The sequence below is a fragment of the Phyllobates terribilis genome, unplaced genomic scaffold (genome assembly GCF_046119375.1).
Source record: "Phyllobates terribilis strain yellow unplaced genomic scaffold, ASM4611937v1 Scaffold_3__8_contigs__length_932513732, whole genome shotgun sequence".
NCBI lineage: Eukaryota > Metazoa > Chordata > Amphibia > Anura > Dendrobatidae > Phyllobates > Phyllobates terribilis.
Window position 1 is genome coordinate 9,059,371 of NW_027362763.1, and position 17,235 is coordinate 9,076,605.

Here is a 17,235-nt window from a genome sequence, read left to right on the forward strand (position 1 = left end):
GCCTCCACGTGCCTGTATGACCTCCCTACAACGCCTGGGCATGCTCCTGATGAGGCTGAGTATTGTGTGTGGCTGTATGACCTCCCTACAACACCTGGGCATGCTCCTGATGAGGCTGAGTATTGTGTGTGGCCTCCACGTGCCTGTATGACCCCCCTACAACGCCTGGGCATGCTCCTGATGAGGCTGAGTATTGTGTGTGGCCTCCACGTGCCTGTATGACCCCCTACAACGCCTGGGCATGCTCCTGATGAGGCTGAGTATTGTGTGTGGCCTCCACGTGCCTGTATGGCCTCCCTACAATGCCTGGGCATGCTCCTGATGAAGGTGAGTATTGTGTGTGGCCTCCACATACCTGTATGACCTCCCTACAACGCCTGGGCATGCTCCTGATGAGGCTGAGTATTGTGTGTGGCCTCCACGTGCCTGTATGACCTCCCTACAACGCCTGGGCATGCTCCTGATGAGGCTGAGTATTGTGCGTGGCCTCCACGTGCCTGTATGACCTCCCTACAACGCCTGCGCATGCTCCTGATGAGGCTGAGTATTGTGTGTGGCCTGCACGTGCCTGTATGACCTCCCTACAACGCCTGGGCATGCTCCTGATGAGGCTGAGTATTGTGTGTGGACTCCACGTGCCTGTATGACCCCCCTACAACGCCTGGGCATGCTCCTGACGAGGTTGCGTATGGTCTCCTGTGGGATCTCCTCCAATGCGAGCTGTGGCAAGCAGGTTTGCTGTGTCTGTCAGCGTAGTGTCCAGAGGCTGGAAGAGCTACCAGGAGACAGGCCAGTACACCAGGAGACGTGGAGGGGGCCATAGGAGAGCAACAACCCAGCAGCAGGACCGCTACCCTCCGCCTTTGTGCAAGGAGGAACAGGAGGAGCACTGCCAGAGCCCTGCAAAATGACCTCCAGCTGGTCACAAATGTGCTTGTGTCTGCACAAACAGTTAGAAACCGACTCCATGAGGGTGGTATGAGGGCCCGATGTCCACAGATGGGGGTTGTGCTCACAGCCCAACACCGTGCAGGACACTTGGCATTTGCCACAGAACACCAGGATTGGCAAAGTCTCCACTGGCGCCCTGTGCTCTTCACAGATGAAAGCATGTTCACACTGAGCACATGTGACAGACGTGACAGAGTCTGGAGATGCCGTGGAGAGTCATCTGCTGCCAGCAAACATCCTTCAGCATGACCGGTTTGGCAGTGGGTCAGTAATGGTGTGGGGTAGCATTTCTTTGGAGGGCCGCACAGCCCTCCATATGCTCGCCAGAGGTAGCCTGACTGTCATTAGATACCGAGATGAGATCCTCAGACCCCTTGTGAGATCATATGCTGGTGCGGTTGGCCCTGGGTTCCTCCTAATACAGGACAATGCCAGACCTCATGTGGCTGGAGCGTGTCAGCAGTTCCTACAAGATGAAGGCATTGAAGCTATGGACTGGCCCGCCCGTTCCCCAGACCTGAATCCGATTGAGCACATCTGGGACATCATGTCTCGCTCCATCCACCAATGTCACGTTGCACCACAGACTGTCCAGGAGTTGGCGGATGCTTTAGTCCAGGTCTGGTAGGAGATCCCACAGGAGACCATCCGCAACCTCATCAGGAGCATGCCCAGGCGTTGTAGGGAGGTCATACTGTGACGCTCACAGCACTCCCTGGGAAATGGGGTTACTCGGAGCTGGGTCAGTGCAGGTGTCTCAGGGTTGCAGTCCTGGCCCGGACCCGGTCCATGCCGAGGGCGGTCACATAAAAGATTTAATGGGCTTTCAGGGTTGAGTGGTATTTTCCGACTACGCCACCTACGGTTTCCGGTGATGAGCACCAGCGTTGCTTCAGTCTGCTGAGGCCGGTGTTAAAGGCAGCTTAAATGGGACGGCTCCCTGCAGGCGGAGCAGGCCTCAGGGCAGTGTGAGGAGGAATGGTGGGTGCAGTGCCACGCAGGAAATAACAGGCTGAAGCGGGATGTGAAGTCATCCAGGGTTTTACTCACATTAAGATGAACTTTAGCTGCAAAGCTTCCCTCTGCTACTCACGGCGTACTGCGGCCACCGGGAACGGGGTCCAGCACTTTTCAGGTAGATCAGGAGCACCTGTCGAGACCCCTCTGGTGTGTGTTCCTCTCCTTGGTGAGTTCTCCCACTAAGTCTCCTCCTGACTGTATGTGTGGTTAGAACAAGGTGTAAGGCCGGGTCCCACTGGATAAACGCAGGTAGAGAGTTACAGGTGGCGTATGCCGCTCCGTCCGTATCCCTCCTGGGATCCACTAAGCCTCCGGGCTTTTCTGACTGAGACGTGAAGTAACAGAGTCAGATATCGGGGGCCGGTACCCCCTCTTGCAGCAGGAGTCCCTCTGACTATGCCAGAGTAAGAAATACCTGTGGCGTATGCCGCTCCGTCTGTATCCCCTCCAGGCTTTCTTGGGTAAGGACCTTGACCGGTTAGAGACAGTGGATAACTCTGACCCGCTCCTCGCCTCAAGGCCGGAGAACGAGGATCGTGTATCTTCAGTCAGATGAGGCCTATTACTGAACTTTGGTGGGTGACCACAATCAGAGACAGAGACCACAATCACTGATGAAGATCACAATCAAAGACCATGAACCTAAGATGGCCGTAGATTAAATATGAATTAGTAAGTGTACCCTAAAAGTGTGTCCTCCACCCTCACCCACTACATGGTTCCCCCTATCTTTGGTTCCCCCCATCTCCTATATCCCGGGCCGGGGCAGCACCTTGGTGCATTTAGGCCCCCTACAGGACAGGAGTGGTGCAGTGTTGAGTGGTGAAGTAGGGTCCCGAGAAGAGCTCCATCCTTACCTGGAAGAGGAGATACCACACCTCAAGCGGAGGTGCAGTACCCCTGTGGCGACTGAACCCTCAGGGGCGCCACAATACAGGCACGTGGAGATCTCATTTTAACTTGTTTTAAGGACTTTACATCAAAGTTGGATCAGCCTGTAGGGTGTTTTTCCACTTTAATTTTGGGGTGACTCCAGATCCAGGCCTCCATTGGTTAATAAATGTGATTTCCATTGATGATTTTTGTGTGATTTTGTTGTCAGCACATTCAGCTTCTACAGAACAAAGTATTCAATGAGGAGATTTCATTCGTTCAGATCTAGGAGGGGGGATTTCACTGTTCCCTTTATGTTTTTGAGCAGTGTATTATAGAAATGTCCAGTATTATGTGACCCATACACCTGGAGACGCAGTGAGGTGATGACGGCAGGAGAGCTGCAGTACACAAGCCTTCGATAGCTCAGCTGGTAGAGCGGAGGACTGTAGTGGGGCACAGACATCCTTAGGTCACTGGTTCGACTCCAGTTTGAAGGACATTTTATTACTTATTGTTAGTAGGGTATAATTATCTCCAGAATGAAGCAGCCACATTACTGGTGGGGTCACATTAGCCACAATATTAATTTTCCTAAACAATCCCTCCTCGCCGTCCGCTCTCCTGATATGGGGCTCCTATTAGGGTAATTACGGTTTTTCACTTACTACAGGACGGTGGCAGATCCAGTGGACTATCCAGGCAGAAGGTCGCCTTCTCTGATCACTTTCCTTCTTTCTTCGGTGGTCTCATTTTCCAAAAATTTCAAGTATTTTTTTTTTTATCCCTTTGGCCTCAATTCTCTATGGCGTTTTTTTTTCTTGCTTTGTGCTTTTTATCTGCTTCTTATTCTTCTTTTAATTTGCTCTTTTTTTTTAAGTCTACTCCCTAAGTGTTTACGTGTCTTTTTATCTTTGCACTTGTGAACAGGGTGCGGAGTTTCTCGATGATTTTGGCTCATTCAAACTTTTTTTTTTTTAACAAATAATCACCAATTCTTTGTGCCGATCTTCTCCCGTCCTCCCCTGCGGTGATTTTTTTGTATGTCTAATTTTTGCGCAAGTTTGGAAAGAAAGAGGAATGTGTAACTTTTACCAGTAAAATGTCTCAGAAAGGGTAAAAGGCAAAAATGATTTTGCAAACAATTCGTGGAGCGCGTGCGCCATTGGGAAAATATCACCACATAGAAAGTCAACGAAAACCTCAAGACAAAACTAAAAAGTGACTCTACAAAAGGCAAATAACCCAGTTACGGTGCGAGGCGACCATCGCTGGAGACGTACCAGGTCTGACCCTGCCGAGCAACTGCTCCGATGGTGACTGCACCGAGACTGTACGTCCATTACTCATCACCAACCTGTGAGGAGCCGATGGCACCGAGCACTGGACTTCTTATTTCCTCCAATCTAGGGTCTAATGGGTAACGTTTGTCCTAGTGGAGAGTAACAAGCCAGGTCTGGCATGTCAGAGTGAGGAGACTTAAAAGCCATTGCCTTTGGGAAATTACATATGCAAATCTCTTCAGAGAAGAAGAGGACTCGATTTTTAGCGCCACCTATTGGAAGCAGTGATCCTAAAAGTCAATATTGACTCTGTAACGAGCCTTGCAGTATGATAATTAGGATAAAATCCAAACCAGAATATTCCTCTCTGAAGAGACAATCTGCATATTTACCTCCGATCTACAAACATGTAGGAGAAATTCCCACCTGGACATTAAAAAACCACAAGAACTTTGATTTTTTTTCAATTAATTTGTGACTTTTTGGTGTTTTTATCCCATTATAATACTGTGTTCTATGAGTATTATATTTAATTACTTTTTTTGGATTGTAAAAATGCATAAAAGTGCTGGCACCATTAGAGGTATGAAAATGACCCAAAGAGTTTTAGGACTTTTGGTGCTTTCACGCCGGTCTTGGTCAGCTCCGCCATAGTGGTGTAACTTACACCAGAAATGTACTGGAGGTGCTGGAGTAACCTTCCCGGCGGTGGCGCACACCAGCTATCTGCCTAATTCATTAAGTGGTGTGCGACGCGTCTCTAAAGAATTCGGCACATCTTACCCCGGCACGCCCATAAATAAGACTGGCCTAAGAAATGTGAATTGTGAGCCTTAATGGACCCCCGGTATTTGACAGTCGCCCTAAACTGAGTTTACGAACACAAGTTTCTGACCAATAAGACCGATCTTACTGATGATGGAAGCGATAGATTGGTTTTCCATTTAGGTTTTTTAAAAAATGCAAAACGCTCCCTTGTTTCTTTATCACCTTAAAGGGGGTTTTCCCACCAACAAAAGTTTATTTTAATCAATTGATTTTGGAATAATAATAACTTCCACAATTGGATGTGTTTAAATAAAATGTTCCTGTGCCGAGATAATCTTATAAATGTGCCCCGGCTGTGTAATGTGTAATGGCTGTGTCTGACCGTACAGGGACATGGACTGATCATACCACATCTCCTGGGCAGGAGAGGAGGAAAAGAGTATACAGACATTACACAGTACACGGCAGGGACACATTTCTAAGATTATCTCAGCACAGGAACATTTTATTTAAATACATTCAATAGTGGAAATTATTATTATAACTTTTGTTTGTAGGATAACCCCTTTAAGGATCGGCCTCTTTTCTTGGTTTGGCATTTTCACTTTTTCCTCCAAGAGCCAAAACCTTTTCATTTTTTTTAATCGACAGGTGTGAGGATTGATGGACACGGTTTATCTGTCTGTACCAAGCGACCTCCTAATAATAGGTATAAAAAGTCATTCTAGCTTTGCGGACTTGAACCGCCCAACTCTGGACCAGACATGGACCAGACATGGACCAGACATGGACCAGACATGGACCAGACATGGACCAGACATGGACCAGACATGGACCAGACATGGACCAACCAGACATGGACCAACCAGACATGGACCAACCAGACATGGACCAACCAGACATGGACCAGAACGTGAGTCGGGAAAGAAACAGAGACACAGAAAAGTGGGGAAGACAGAGATCAGCAAGCATTGTAACACACGAATACTACAATATATACGTATTTAGGAGGAATTAAGGGGTACAAGGTTTGCTGGAGAGAACTTAAAGCTGAGTTCAGATTTTTCACCAATTAGACTGATCTCACAGACGACACAATGGATTTACGTTACACAAACTGATAAAGGAGGAGTAAAAAAAAAATCATCAATATTTGTCTTTGTTGTAAAGATTTACATCAGGACGGCACTGAACATTTCCTAACTCACTACTAGAGATGAGCGTTGTTCTACTCGAACTGTTCGCCAATCTCAAATTGGAGCTGTTTTGGGCGGTGTTCGAGCCGTTCGGCGAACACAAACAATTTGAGAAAAATTCGGCTGTTCGAGGTTATGTTCGATAACTGTTCGTGCACCAAAATCATAACTGGATTTTTTCTCAGTAATGATGAAAATTAATGTTAATCCGCAGTTTGAGTGTACAGCGGGGTGGGGGGAGGGGCAGGGGATGGATCTCTGCAGGAACAATGAAGATCTCCATTTTTTTTTCTCTTTCCCGCATTTACAGTGGGGAGGTGCAATCTATCAGCCTATCAGCAGCGCACACACGGAGCGAAGTGCTTTTTTTCACACAAGCAAGGGCATGTGTGATTGGCAGTGTATGTCACATGTCCTTGCCCTATAAGACCAAGCCATTTTCCCCGTCGCCACCATTTTCTCACTGCTGCAGCTGCGTGTTAGACGGCACCGCTGTTGCTGTGTGCGCTATACCTTGTTAATTTCAAGCCAATTTTCGCACAAATATACAGATAGCTTGGGAGTAGGGAATAGTTGTGATTGCAGTCCTTTTAAGGACTAGGTTACAGCATTTCCTACGACTTTTATCAGGCAGGTCTGTGCTCTTAAATAGATAGATTGTGGGAGTAAAGACTAATTGTAATTGGAGTCCTTTTCAGGACTAGGTTACATCAGTTCCTATCAGTTTTTGCCAGGCAGGTCTGTGCCAGTGCTGTGCAAGTTTTTTTCACAGCATTTGGCTGAATCTAGCAAAGCTAATCCTTTTTGGCCTATTGCAGAGTGTGTTAGTCAGTGGAGTAGCCTATCTGTGTTGCAAGATATACCACCTGTGTATAGAATACCAATTTTTTTACTGCACCTAGTGAAGTAAAATCTTTTGGGCATAGCATCATTCTATTAGTCCATCTATACTGACCTCCATCAGGTTGCAAATTAAAAATAATTTTTTTCTGCATCTAGCTCTGAAAAAATATTTGGGCTTCTAGCAGTGTGTGGGACTATTTGTATTAGTCCATCTATACTGACCTCCATCAGGTTGCAAATTAAAACTAATTTTTATCTGCATCTACCTCTGAAAAAATATTTGGGCTTCTAGCAGTGTGTGGGACTTGTTCTATTAATCCATCTATACTGACCTCCATCAGGTTGCAAATTAAAACTAATTTTTATCTGCATCTACAGTACCTCTGAAAAAATATTTGGGCTTCTAGCAGTGTGTGGGACTTGTTCTATTAGTCCATCTATACTGACCTCCATCAGGTTGCAAATTCAAAATAATTTTTTTCTGCATCTAACCCAGCCAATAGTTTTGGCCTAATACCACAGTTTGGCCACTCAGCTCTGCTCGGTTCCCATCCATTGTTTTTTTGTGCAAACAACTCCAGAGTTGTTAATTAGTTAACCACCAAAATGAGTGGAAAAAGGCCTGCTGCTGGTGGAAAGGGGAATAGGCGTGTTGGGAAGGGGAAAAAAGGTTGTGTCCGTGGGGTAGGTGTTAAAGCAACAGTAACATCTGCAGAAGAAAGACCATCTTCCAGCCAAACTAAAATGTCTACTTCTTTTAGCGGACAATGTGATAAGATCCCTTTCTTACGGCCACGCCAATCGCTACAAATTCCAGATGAGGCACAAAAACAGCAGGTGCTTCAACGGATATCAAGTGCTCCTTTAAGTGGGCTCTCCTCCACATCAACTTCAACATCACAAATACTCCAGTCCTCAAAGGTGTCACCCAAATCGCACTTGCTTCCTCACAGCTTCCAAATCTCCAGCTGCCCGTCTGAGTATGAGGTAGAACAGATGGTTGAGTCTGCAGAGCTGTTTACTCATACTATAGCCTGGGAATCAGAGGTCGACTCCAGCGCTTCTGTGAATCCAGACGAGGAAATGATCTGCACTGATGCCCAGAATCTTTATGAGTCGGATCCAGGACCAGACGCAGAAGGTTCTGACCATAATGTAGACCCTCATTCCCAAACTGTAACTCCTGTTGGTGGAGACAATGAGGAAGACGATGATAAGACTCAAATACCTGATTGGAGCGACAACTTTAGTTTTTTGTCAGGGCAGGAACAGGTTGGCTCTGAGGACGACGGGTGTGATAACGCACAGGGTGATGATGATGAGGTCGGAGATCCCACTTACTGTCAACCCACAGTCAGCCAAGATATGAGGTCAGCAGAGGAGGTGGAGGAAGATGCTAGTGACGACGAGGTCAGGTTGCGCCTTCCTGGACAGAGACGTAGTACTGGAAGCACGTCAACAACTGCATCCTCAAACACAACTCTGCCTCTCACCACAAGTCGTGGTGGCTCTTCAGGTCGCATGGGTGCTAAGCCTTGCATAGCCTGGGCATTTTTTCAGATCGATAAAGATGACCCAACTCGTGTTATCTGTAACATTTGTCAGCAAAAGCTAAGTAGAGGCCAAAAAATACATAGTTTGAGTACTTCGTGCATGAACCGGCACATGGACATGAAGCATAAGTTGCAGTGGGAAGCTCAGTGTGCTACAATGCGGCCTAGCCGGCCGGGCCAACTACCGTCTGCCATATCTTGTGCATCCGCGGCCTCTTCATCCTCTGTGACTGGGGGGACAGCAGTCACACCTGTTTTGGGGCGCAGACCTGCCACCTCTTTACCCGCAACAGCCAGCGTGATTGGCAGGTCATCATTTTCTTTGGAGGTGGTAACACCAGCTGGTGTTGAGCGCTGTCCGACATCGATAGCACCACCTTTGGATGAAGGCAACCTAACATGTCCGCCTGCATCTTCCTCACAGACCGGCAGTTTGCCGGGGACACCCTTATCAACCCCGTCTAAGCACAATAGCCAGCCCTCGGTCCCTCAGATGTCGACAAGTAAAAGACCATTTCCTCCTAGCCATGAGAAAGCTAAGAGGTTGAATTTCACCATCTGCAAGCTCTTGGCTACAGAAATGCTGCCTTTCCGCCTGGTGGACACAGAGGATTTTCGAGACCTTATGTCCGTCGCAGTGCCCCAGTACCAGATGCCCAGTCGGCACTACTTCTCAAAGAAAGGTGTGCCTGCGCTCCACCAGCATGTCGCACACAACATCACCGCTTCTTTGAGAAACTCTGTGTGTGACAGGGTGCATTTCACCACAGACACTTGGACGAGTAGGCATGGACAGGGGCGTTACATGTCGCTGACTGGGCACTGGGTAACTATGGTGACAGCAGGACAAGGGGCTGCTGTCCAAGTCTTGCCGTCCCCACGAGTTGTGCGTCAATCCTCTTTATGTCAAAGTTCCTCCACTGCTTCTGCCTCCTCAACCTCCTCTCGGTCTTCCACCTGCACCCAAAGCCTGTCTGGTCATGCCACAAGCTTTCTAACTGCGCAGAAGGGATCCTGCACACCTCCTTACTATGCTGGCAGTAGGGCTCAACGTCATCAGGCGGTTTTTACATTGAAATGTCTGGGAAATGTGAGTCACACAGCTGAGGAGTTGTGGTCAGCTCTGGAGAACCAATTTCATGAATGGTTGTCTCCACTGGACCTGAAACCAGGGAAGGCCGTGTGCGACAATGCTGCAAACCTGGGTGCGGCCCTTCGCCGGGGCAATGTCACACACGTGCCTTGTATGGCTCACGTGTTGAACCTGGTTGTCCAGCAATTTTTAGCCCACTATCCCAGACTAGATGGCCTTCTGCAGAGGGCACGGTCGCTGTGTGCTCACTTCCGCCGTTCGCATCCCGCAGCTCAGCGACTTACATCTCTACAGAAGTCGTTGGGCCTGCCACTTCACCGGCTAAAATGCGATGTGCCTACCCGGTGGAATTAAACTCTGCACATGTTGCAGCGACTGTGGCAGCACCGACAAGCCCTGGTGCAATACGTTCTGACGTATAGCCTGGGCCAACGAGATCCAGAGGTGGGGCAAATCACGCTGGAGCAGTGGTCTCAGATCAGGGACCTATGCACCCTTCTGCACAGTTTTGAAATGGCGACGAAGATGTTTAGTGCTGACGATGCCATTATCAGCATGACTATTCCGGTGATTTACATGCTGGAGCACATGTTAAACAGAATTCGGAGTCAGGTGGTGGCACAAGAGGAGGTGGAGGAAGTAGAGGAGGAGGAGTTGTATGCGGAAGGGCTAACATCTGCAAGGTCCAGAAGGTCGGCAGCACCAAGGGGGCAGGCATGTGAGGGTGGGGGAGATGGTTTTACCAGGGCGCATGGTAGCAGCCAAACTAGTGAGGAAGGTGCAGGAGCCCAGGAAGAAGTGGAGGACGAACTGATGGAAGACTCATCAGATGAGGGAGACCTTGATCACATTTCTGTTGTGCGAGGTTGGGGGGAGAGGACAGAGGAAGGAAGCATGATTGTTACCTCGCCACCATCACAACAGGGACTTGGTGCTCCTGGATGCGCAACACACATGAGTGCCTTCTTGCTGCACTACCTGCAACATGACCCTCGAATTGTGAGAATTAGAAATAATCCTGACTACTGGGTTGCCACACTGTTAGATCCCCGGTACAAAAGTAAATTTGCAGAAATTATTCCTGCCATAGAAAGGGATGCACGCATGCAGGAGTATCAGCAGAGACTGTTGCAGAATCTTACATGTGCTTTTCCACAAAATACCAGTGGTGCACGTAGTGAATCTCACAGTTCCAACTTGCCAACCGTGGGACCGTCAAGTGTTCAGCACTCAAACCATAACAGAACCACAGTATCTGCTGGTAACATCAATTTTGCGGAATCATTTCACCACTTTTTTAGCCCATCCTTTGCAAGGCCACAGGAGACAAGAAGTCTGACACATAGTCAACGCCTAGAGACGATGGTACAGGAGTATCTCCAAGTAAACATTGAAGCCACGAGTGTGTCACTGGACCCTTGCTCTTTTTGGGCTTCCAATCTGGATAAATGGCCGGAGCTAGCCACTTACGCCTTGGAGATCTTGTCATGCCCCGCAGCCAGCGTTCTGTCTGAACGTGTGTTCAGCGCTGCTGGTGGTGTGCTGACAGATAAGCGCACGCAGCTCTCCACTGATAATGTAGACAGACTCACGTTCATAAAGATGAACAAATCATGGATCCGAAACGACTTTTCTACCCCTGTGTCATCCTGGGGAGAGTAAAAGCTTGATGATTGGTTAAAATCACCCTACCAACCGTTTTAAGCTTTCAAATTACTAATCATGTTTATCTGTATCTTGGCTGGAAAATAATTTGGGCTTTGTAGCAGTGTGCAGCACTGATCCTATTAGGCCATCTATAATAAGCTCCACCAGATTTAAAATTAAAAATAATTTTTAGCTGCATCTAGCCCGGAAAATAATTTTGGGGCTCCGAGATGCGCAAGACACATAAGTGCCTTCTTGCTGCACTACCTGCAGCATGACCCTCATATTGTCAGAATTCGAAGTAATCATGACTACTGGGTTGCCACACTCTTAGATCCCCCAAACTTTTCGATCAACCTTTTCATTTTAATAAAGACCAAAAAAATGGTCATTTTTGAAATTATAAGCATTAGCAGGTTGTTAGAAACTGAAATCAAACAGTTTTCAACTCAAAACTTTATTCTAGGTGATGTTACATTTTCACATAGGACCCCTTGTTCGAAAGGAGCTTCTGAACTCTCTCGTCCATTGAATTTGTCAGGTTTTGGATGGTTTCTGCTTCAATTGTTTTGCATGAGGACAGAATACCCTCCCAGAGCTGTTGCTTAGATGTGAACTGCCTCCCGCCATCATAGACACTCCTTTTAATGATGCTCCAAAGGTTCTGAATGGGGTAGAGGTCAGGGGAGCATGGGGGTCACACCATAAGTTTGTCCCCTTTTATGCCCATATCAGCCAGAGATGCAGATGTTTTATGTGCAGCATGAGATGGTGCATTATCATGCAGAAAAATGATCTTGCTGTGAAATACACGGTTCTTCTTCTTGATCCATGGCAGGAAGTGCTGTTTGAGAAAATCCACATACATTATGGAGTTCATCTTTAGCGCCTTCAGGGATCCTAAAGGGGCCGACAATCTCTCTCCCCATGATTCCAGCCCAAAACATTACTCCACCTCCTCCTTGTTGGCGCTGTAGCCGTGTTTGCGTGGGGTGTCCATCAACCAGCCATCCTCCACTCCATCCATCTGGACCATCGAGCGCTGCACGGCACTCATCCGTGAACAAAACAGTTTTGAAATCAGTCTTCATGTAATGTTTCAAGTAAACAATGGTGCAGCGGTCTCAGGGAGCGCCAAAGGAATACTGGACAATTTAGTAGATGTCAACCGACTTTTATTCTTCCTCCAATACCACTGCCACAACGCGTTTCAACGGTCTAAGCCGTCTTCATCAGGTGGGGTAACGGGGAATGTTACAATGACAGCTTTATAAAGGGGTGGTATTTTACAAAATTTAGACCACGTGTTGTAATCAATTAACCCTTTCATTGAAAAACTCCATATAATACATTCTTAACCAATTAACCTCTTATTTCCCCTGGAAACAGCATTGTGCACTAAAAAATCCCTACATGGATTCTTAAAATCACAATTCTTAGTAAAAACTTCCTATTTGTAAAAAAATAAATAAGTTTTTTTTTTTTTTTTTTTTTTTAAATATATTTATTACCAACTATTAAAAATTATTAAAATCATCCTGGGGACCTTCTTGGGGTGTCTTGACAGTGTTATACTGCAGTTTCCAGCCCCCAATTCAAAAGTTGAATTTCTTGAAGAGACAGTGCACTTTCATATAAAATGGCCGAAAATTTTTCATGTAATGTTTGGCCCACTGGAGCCGTTTCTGCTTGTGTGAAGTGGATAGAGGAGGTCGACAGGATGGCGTATGCACAGCTGCAAACCTCTGAAGGACCCTGCATCTTGTTGTTCGGGGGACGTTGGAGGCACAAGCAGCTTCAAAAACTTGTCTGCTGCTATGACAAGGCTTTTTTGCCGCTGCTCTTTCAACCTGACGTAATTGCCTGTAGGAAAGAGTCCTCAATTTGCCCTTATCAGCACGCACACGTGTGTACTGTGAATCAGCTACATACTTCTTGATTGCCAAGACACTTCATCCTGATCATCGCACAATGTTGATTGTAGTCATGCCTTGACCTAAACACTCCACAATTTGTTGCTTCTCAGCAGCCGACACATCCTTTTTCTTTCCCATTTTGGCAGAAAATGTAGGCTGCTTAATAATGTGAGAGAGCCTTCTTAAGTAGTCTTGCCTTTCATTGGACACACCTGCCAAACTAATTAGCACAGGTGTCTGCAATTGCTTACAGTGATATAAAGAGCCCTGACACACATCACCATCAATGAGTTTAACTGACAAACAAACAAATTCTTCCCTTATCACTCCTAAACACTTTTTGCATAATAATTTGGAACGCAGTGTACATGTGCTTTTCCACAAAACACCAGCGGTTCACGTAGTGAATCTTACAGTTCTAACTTGCCAACCGTGGTCTGTATGGAATTGTTCAATAAAGGGCCCAAAATTAAGATAACATAGATGGGAGAGGTCTCTATGAATAGGAATTCCTAAGTATTTGATACCCTGTGAGGGCCAGGCAAAGGGAAAGTTGGACTGGATGGAATCCTATATGGATTTAGGGAGGGAGACATCGAGGGCCTCAGACTTCGCTGCATTGATTTTAAAATTTTACCATGTAACAAAGTGATCTATTTCAGCCATAACAGCATGGATGGATATATGTGATTGAGTGATATATACTAGGACATCATCAGCAAATAGAGAGCACTTGTACTCGGTGCCTCCCACCTCAATCCACCTAATATTGGGGTTATGGCGAATTGATGAGAGCAGGTGCTCCGTCACTAGGATGTATAAGAGAGGGGACAGAGGACATCCCTGCCTTGTCCCATTGGTGATTGTGAAAGGTGATGAAAATGTTCTGACGCACCCCCTGGGCCTTGGGACACCCGGAGTCGGACCCTTTTTGGTGGATGCTGGTGGTTGTAGTCTTCGTGGCGGCGACCCGATTCCGTGGCTCAGGGCGGTCAAACCAGTGGCGGAACTATTTATGTGGTTTTGATGTTTAAATGTCCGACTACGTCACCCGTGGATTGCGGTCAGAGTGAACCGCCGCTGCAGGGCAGACCGCTGAGGCTGGTGTTGTGGGTGCAGCAGAGCGTAGCATAACTCCCCACGGGAGGAGTATAGCCTCAGGGCAGTGTATGCGGAGGATGGGGGTGATGGTGCAGGGCAGCAGCAGTAACGACACGGAGTCAGTGATGCAGTCCAGGGCCTTTACTCACAGTTCTTATTATCCAGACCACGTCTGCAGGTAACGGCTGCCCACGTCGTACTGTGCTCACCAGGTGAGGGGCTCAGACAACTCCCAGATAACTTTGGAGCACTTCACAGGACCCCCTTTGTGTGTCCTTTGTCTGGCCTTTCTTACCAACACTTCTGTCCGGCTGCCTCGGGCCTCCTCTTGGTAAACTTGGCGCCAGTTTCCCTGACCCTATGTGGTGCCTTCCTAGCGGGTGTAGCGAGGGGCTGCGCCACATAAAATGTCAGAGCCTCCGGTTTCTAGCTGAGGGTCGTTTCCTGCCTCCACTAGTTCGGGGACCGGTCTCCCCCTTTGGCCTGACCCCTCCACGCAGGTGGATTCGGGCGTGCGGTGGCGACTCGCCCGTCCGCACCCCTGGGATCCCTTCATTCCTCGTTCCTGGAGCCTTCTCCGCTCCTCTTCCTTCCTTCTCCCTCTTCCAGGCCTGGGCCTCTGTTACTAGGCCCGCCTCCGGAGCAGAGCTTATGCAGAGCCCCTGCTCCCTGCCACTTCTGCTCAGACTTCTCTGCACTGAACTAAGATGGTGCCCACCTTTTATACTCCCTTCTCAATGCACCCAGGAACTGCTTCCTCCCTGCTCCTGCACTACAGGGTTCCCCTTCCTCAGTGTTCCCTCCCCCCACTCCAGCCAGGGACAGGGACTGTCGTGCCCATCTCAGGGGCATATTGGTCGACCTGCCCCACGGCAATGTGGTGTAATGCATGCAGGTGTCGGGTCCTGATCCACACTCCATCCTTACCTGAGAGTGAGATATCACACCTCTGGGTGAGGTGCAATACGTCTGTAGCAACCGAGCCCTCAGGGTGCTACAGTTCCATTTATCTTCAGCCTAGGTGACGTATTGCGATACAGGGCCGTGATTTTGGCTATAAAAGGGTCCCCTAGACCCCTACCCCAAGCTTTTTAAGAGAATCATATATGGCGTGCCAGGAGACTCTATGGAATGCTTTCTCAGCATCCAACGAGAGTATCTAATTACAAATTTTTAACTGCATCTAGCCCAGGAAATACTTTGTGCCTAGTAGCAGTGTCTGCTAGTCAGCGGATTATCCCGGCTGTTAAGCAAGCTACACCACCTGTAGTTTAGACACTTAATTTTTTCAAAGGAAATGCTTCGGGACCATGGGATACTCAGTGAAGAGCATCAGGAGGCACCCCAAGGCATAGGGGCTGGGACTGGCAGTAGGATGCCTTGCGGTGGACAGCCGAGCTCGATCCTTATAAAAGCTTTTTAACTGCAGCAGCTTTAGTGGACGCTACTGGAGCTGGAATTACGCGGCTGCTGGCATGAGACTTGCCCTCCAATAGATCCTTGTAAATGGATTTAAAGTGTATTCATTCAAATTAGAGAGACAATTTAAATTAAAAAGCTTAGAGCTGCCTCCACCACAGGGGGGCTCGCTCGACCCACCAGCGGACAGGCACCAGTATTGGGAGAGGGGGGCTGGCCATCAGGGTTCACCGCGGCTCTGGCACAAACCCGGCGACACGGAGGTGGCACGGGCAGGAGCGGACTGGCCGTGTCGGCTTCCCACTTTTTGGATTTTAGAAGGGCATGACATGCCTATATCTGTGTCTCCCCCTCCTTTTACTCCTCCACCTCTTTTCTTTTCGCATGACTATATGTACTTGTCACTTTTCCATGTGTTAGTTGTGTCTTCTGAGCAGTTTGTCAGCTTTTGGACACCTTTGAAGGTGTTTTCTATGTGTTTCTATGTGTTTTTGTTTGCCTGCCATTGGTTTTAACGGTGTTCGAAGGTGTTCGACGAACAGTTCGACGAACAGTTCGACAAACAGTTCGACAAACAGTTCGACAAACAGTTCGACAAACAGTTCGACAAACAGTTCGACAAACACACGGGTGTTCGACGAACCGAACCGAACTCGAACACTACGGGGGTGGCTCAATACTACTCACAACCACAAAACTTAGTTGAGAGAAGCTGAAATCCAACTAAGAACCTTTTTCACCCAAGCAAAGACACAAATGTTCCTGGGTGGGCTCGCTCCACTAACCTTATGGTTAACAGCCGAATGCGCCAACCGATTGGGCCACAAAGACACAATCGTCCACCAGCTTTACCTGAAGCCTCAGCCAGGTCAAACACAGTTTCCTCAGATTCAGACTCATAGTCTGAGATGCAGTCAGAGGTATTACATGGACACCGGCAGGATTTCGGAGATCAGAAGAACATGGTCTCCTCCATGGGTGCATTGTGGAGCTGAAATCTGGGTCAGTACTGCCACATCTTAAATTAGTGAACGTTGTGCCAGTGTCTCCAGAACCTTGAAAAAGTCTAATTTTTGTTGTGGTTGAGGCGATAGATCCATTACAGTTTCCCCACGCAGGTTTAGAACTTTTTGTCTCAGTAAAATTAACTACAGGAGTTAGTTACATGGCCAAAGTGTGAATGTACACCTACACATTGCACGTCTACCAACATGGGTTCTGGCTTAATTATCTTGGTTTAATTCAGGAAGATCCAAACCTGCAGGGGAGACCCCAACACATCCTTCACCTCAACCACAACCACCACCTCTGCCATGATCAGATTCAGGCTTTCAGACACCATCAAATTATTCACAGGCACAACATTCACTAATCTGAGACGTAGTGGTGACACTGACCCAGAAATCAGCTCCACAATGTACCCAAAGGATGAGACCATGATCTTCTGCTCACTGATCCGAGACCCTGCTGGTGCCCATGTGATACCTCTGGTGACATCTCAGAAGGAGTCTGAAGCTCAGGAAACTGTTCTTGACCTGTCTGAGGCTGTAGGTGAACTGAGCAGACAAACAT

The 17,235-nt window shown here is 47.8% G+C and overlaps 1 non-coding gene across 1 annotated transcript; it reads left to right on the forward strand.

Moving 5' to 3' along the window:
- Nucleotides 1-3,259: 3,259 nt before the first annotated feature.
- On the forward strand, nucleotides 3,260-3,344 carry TRNAY-GUA (transfer RNA tyrosine (anticodon GUA)). Its single transcript is given in 2 exon segments — nucleotides 3,260-3,296; nucleotides 3,309-3,344. It is a non-coding gene; the product is annotated as a tRNA-Tyr (tRNA).
- Nucleotides 3,345-17,235: the final 13,891 nt, after the last annotated feature.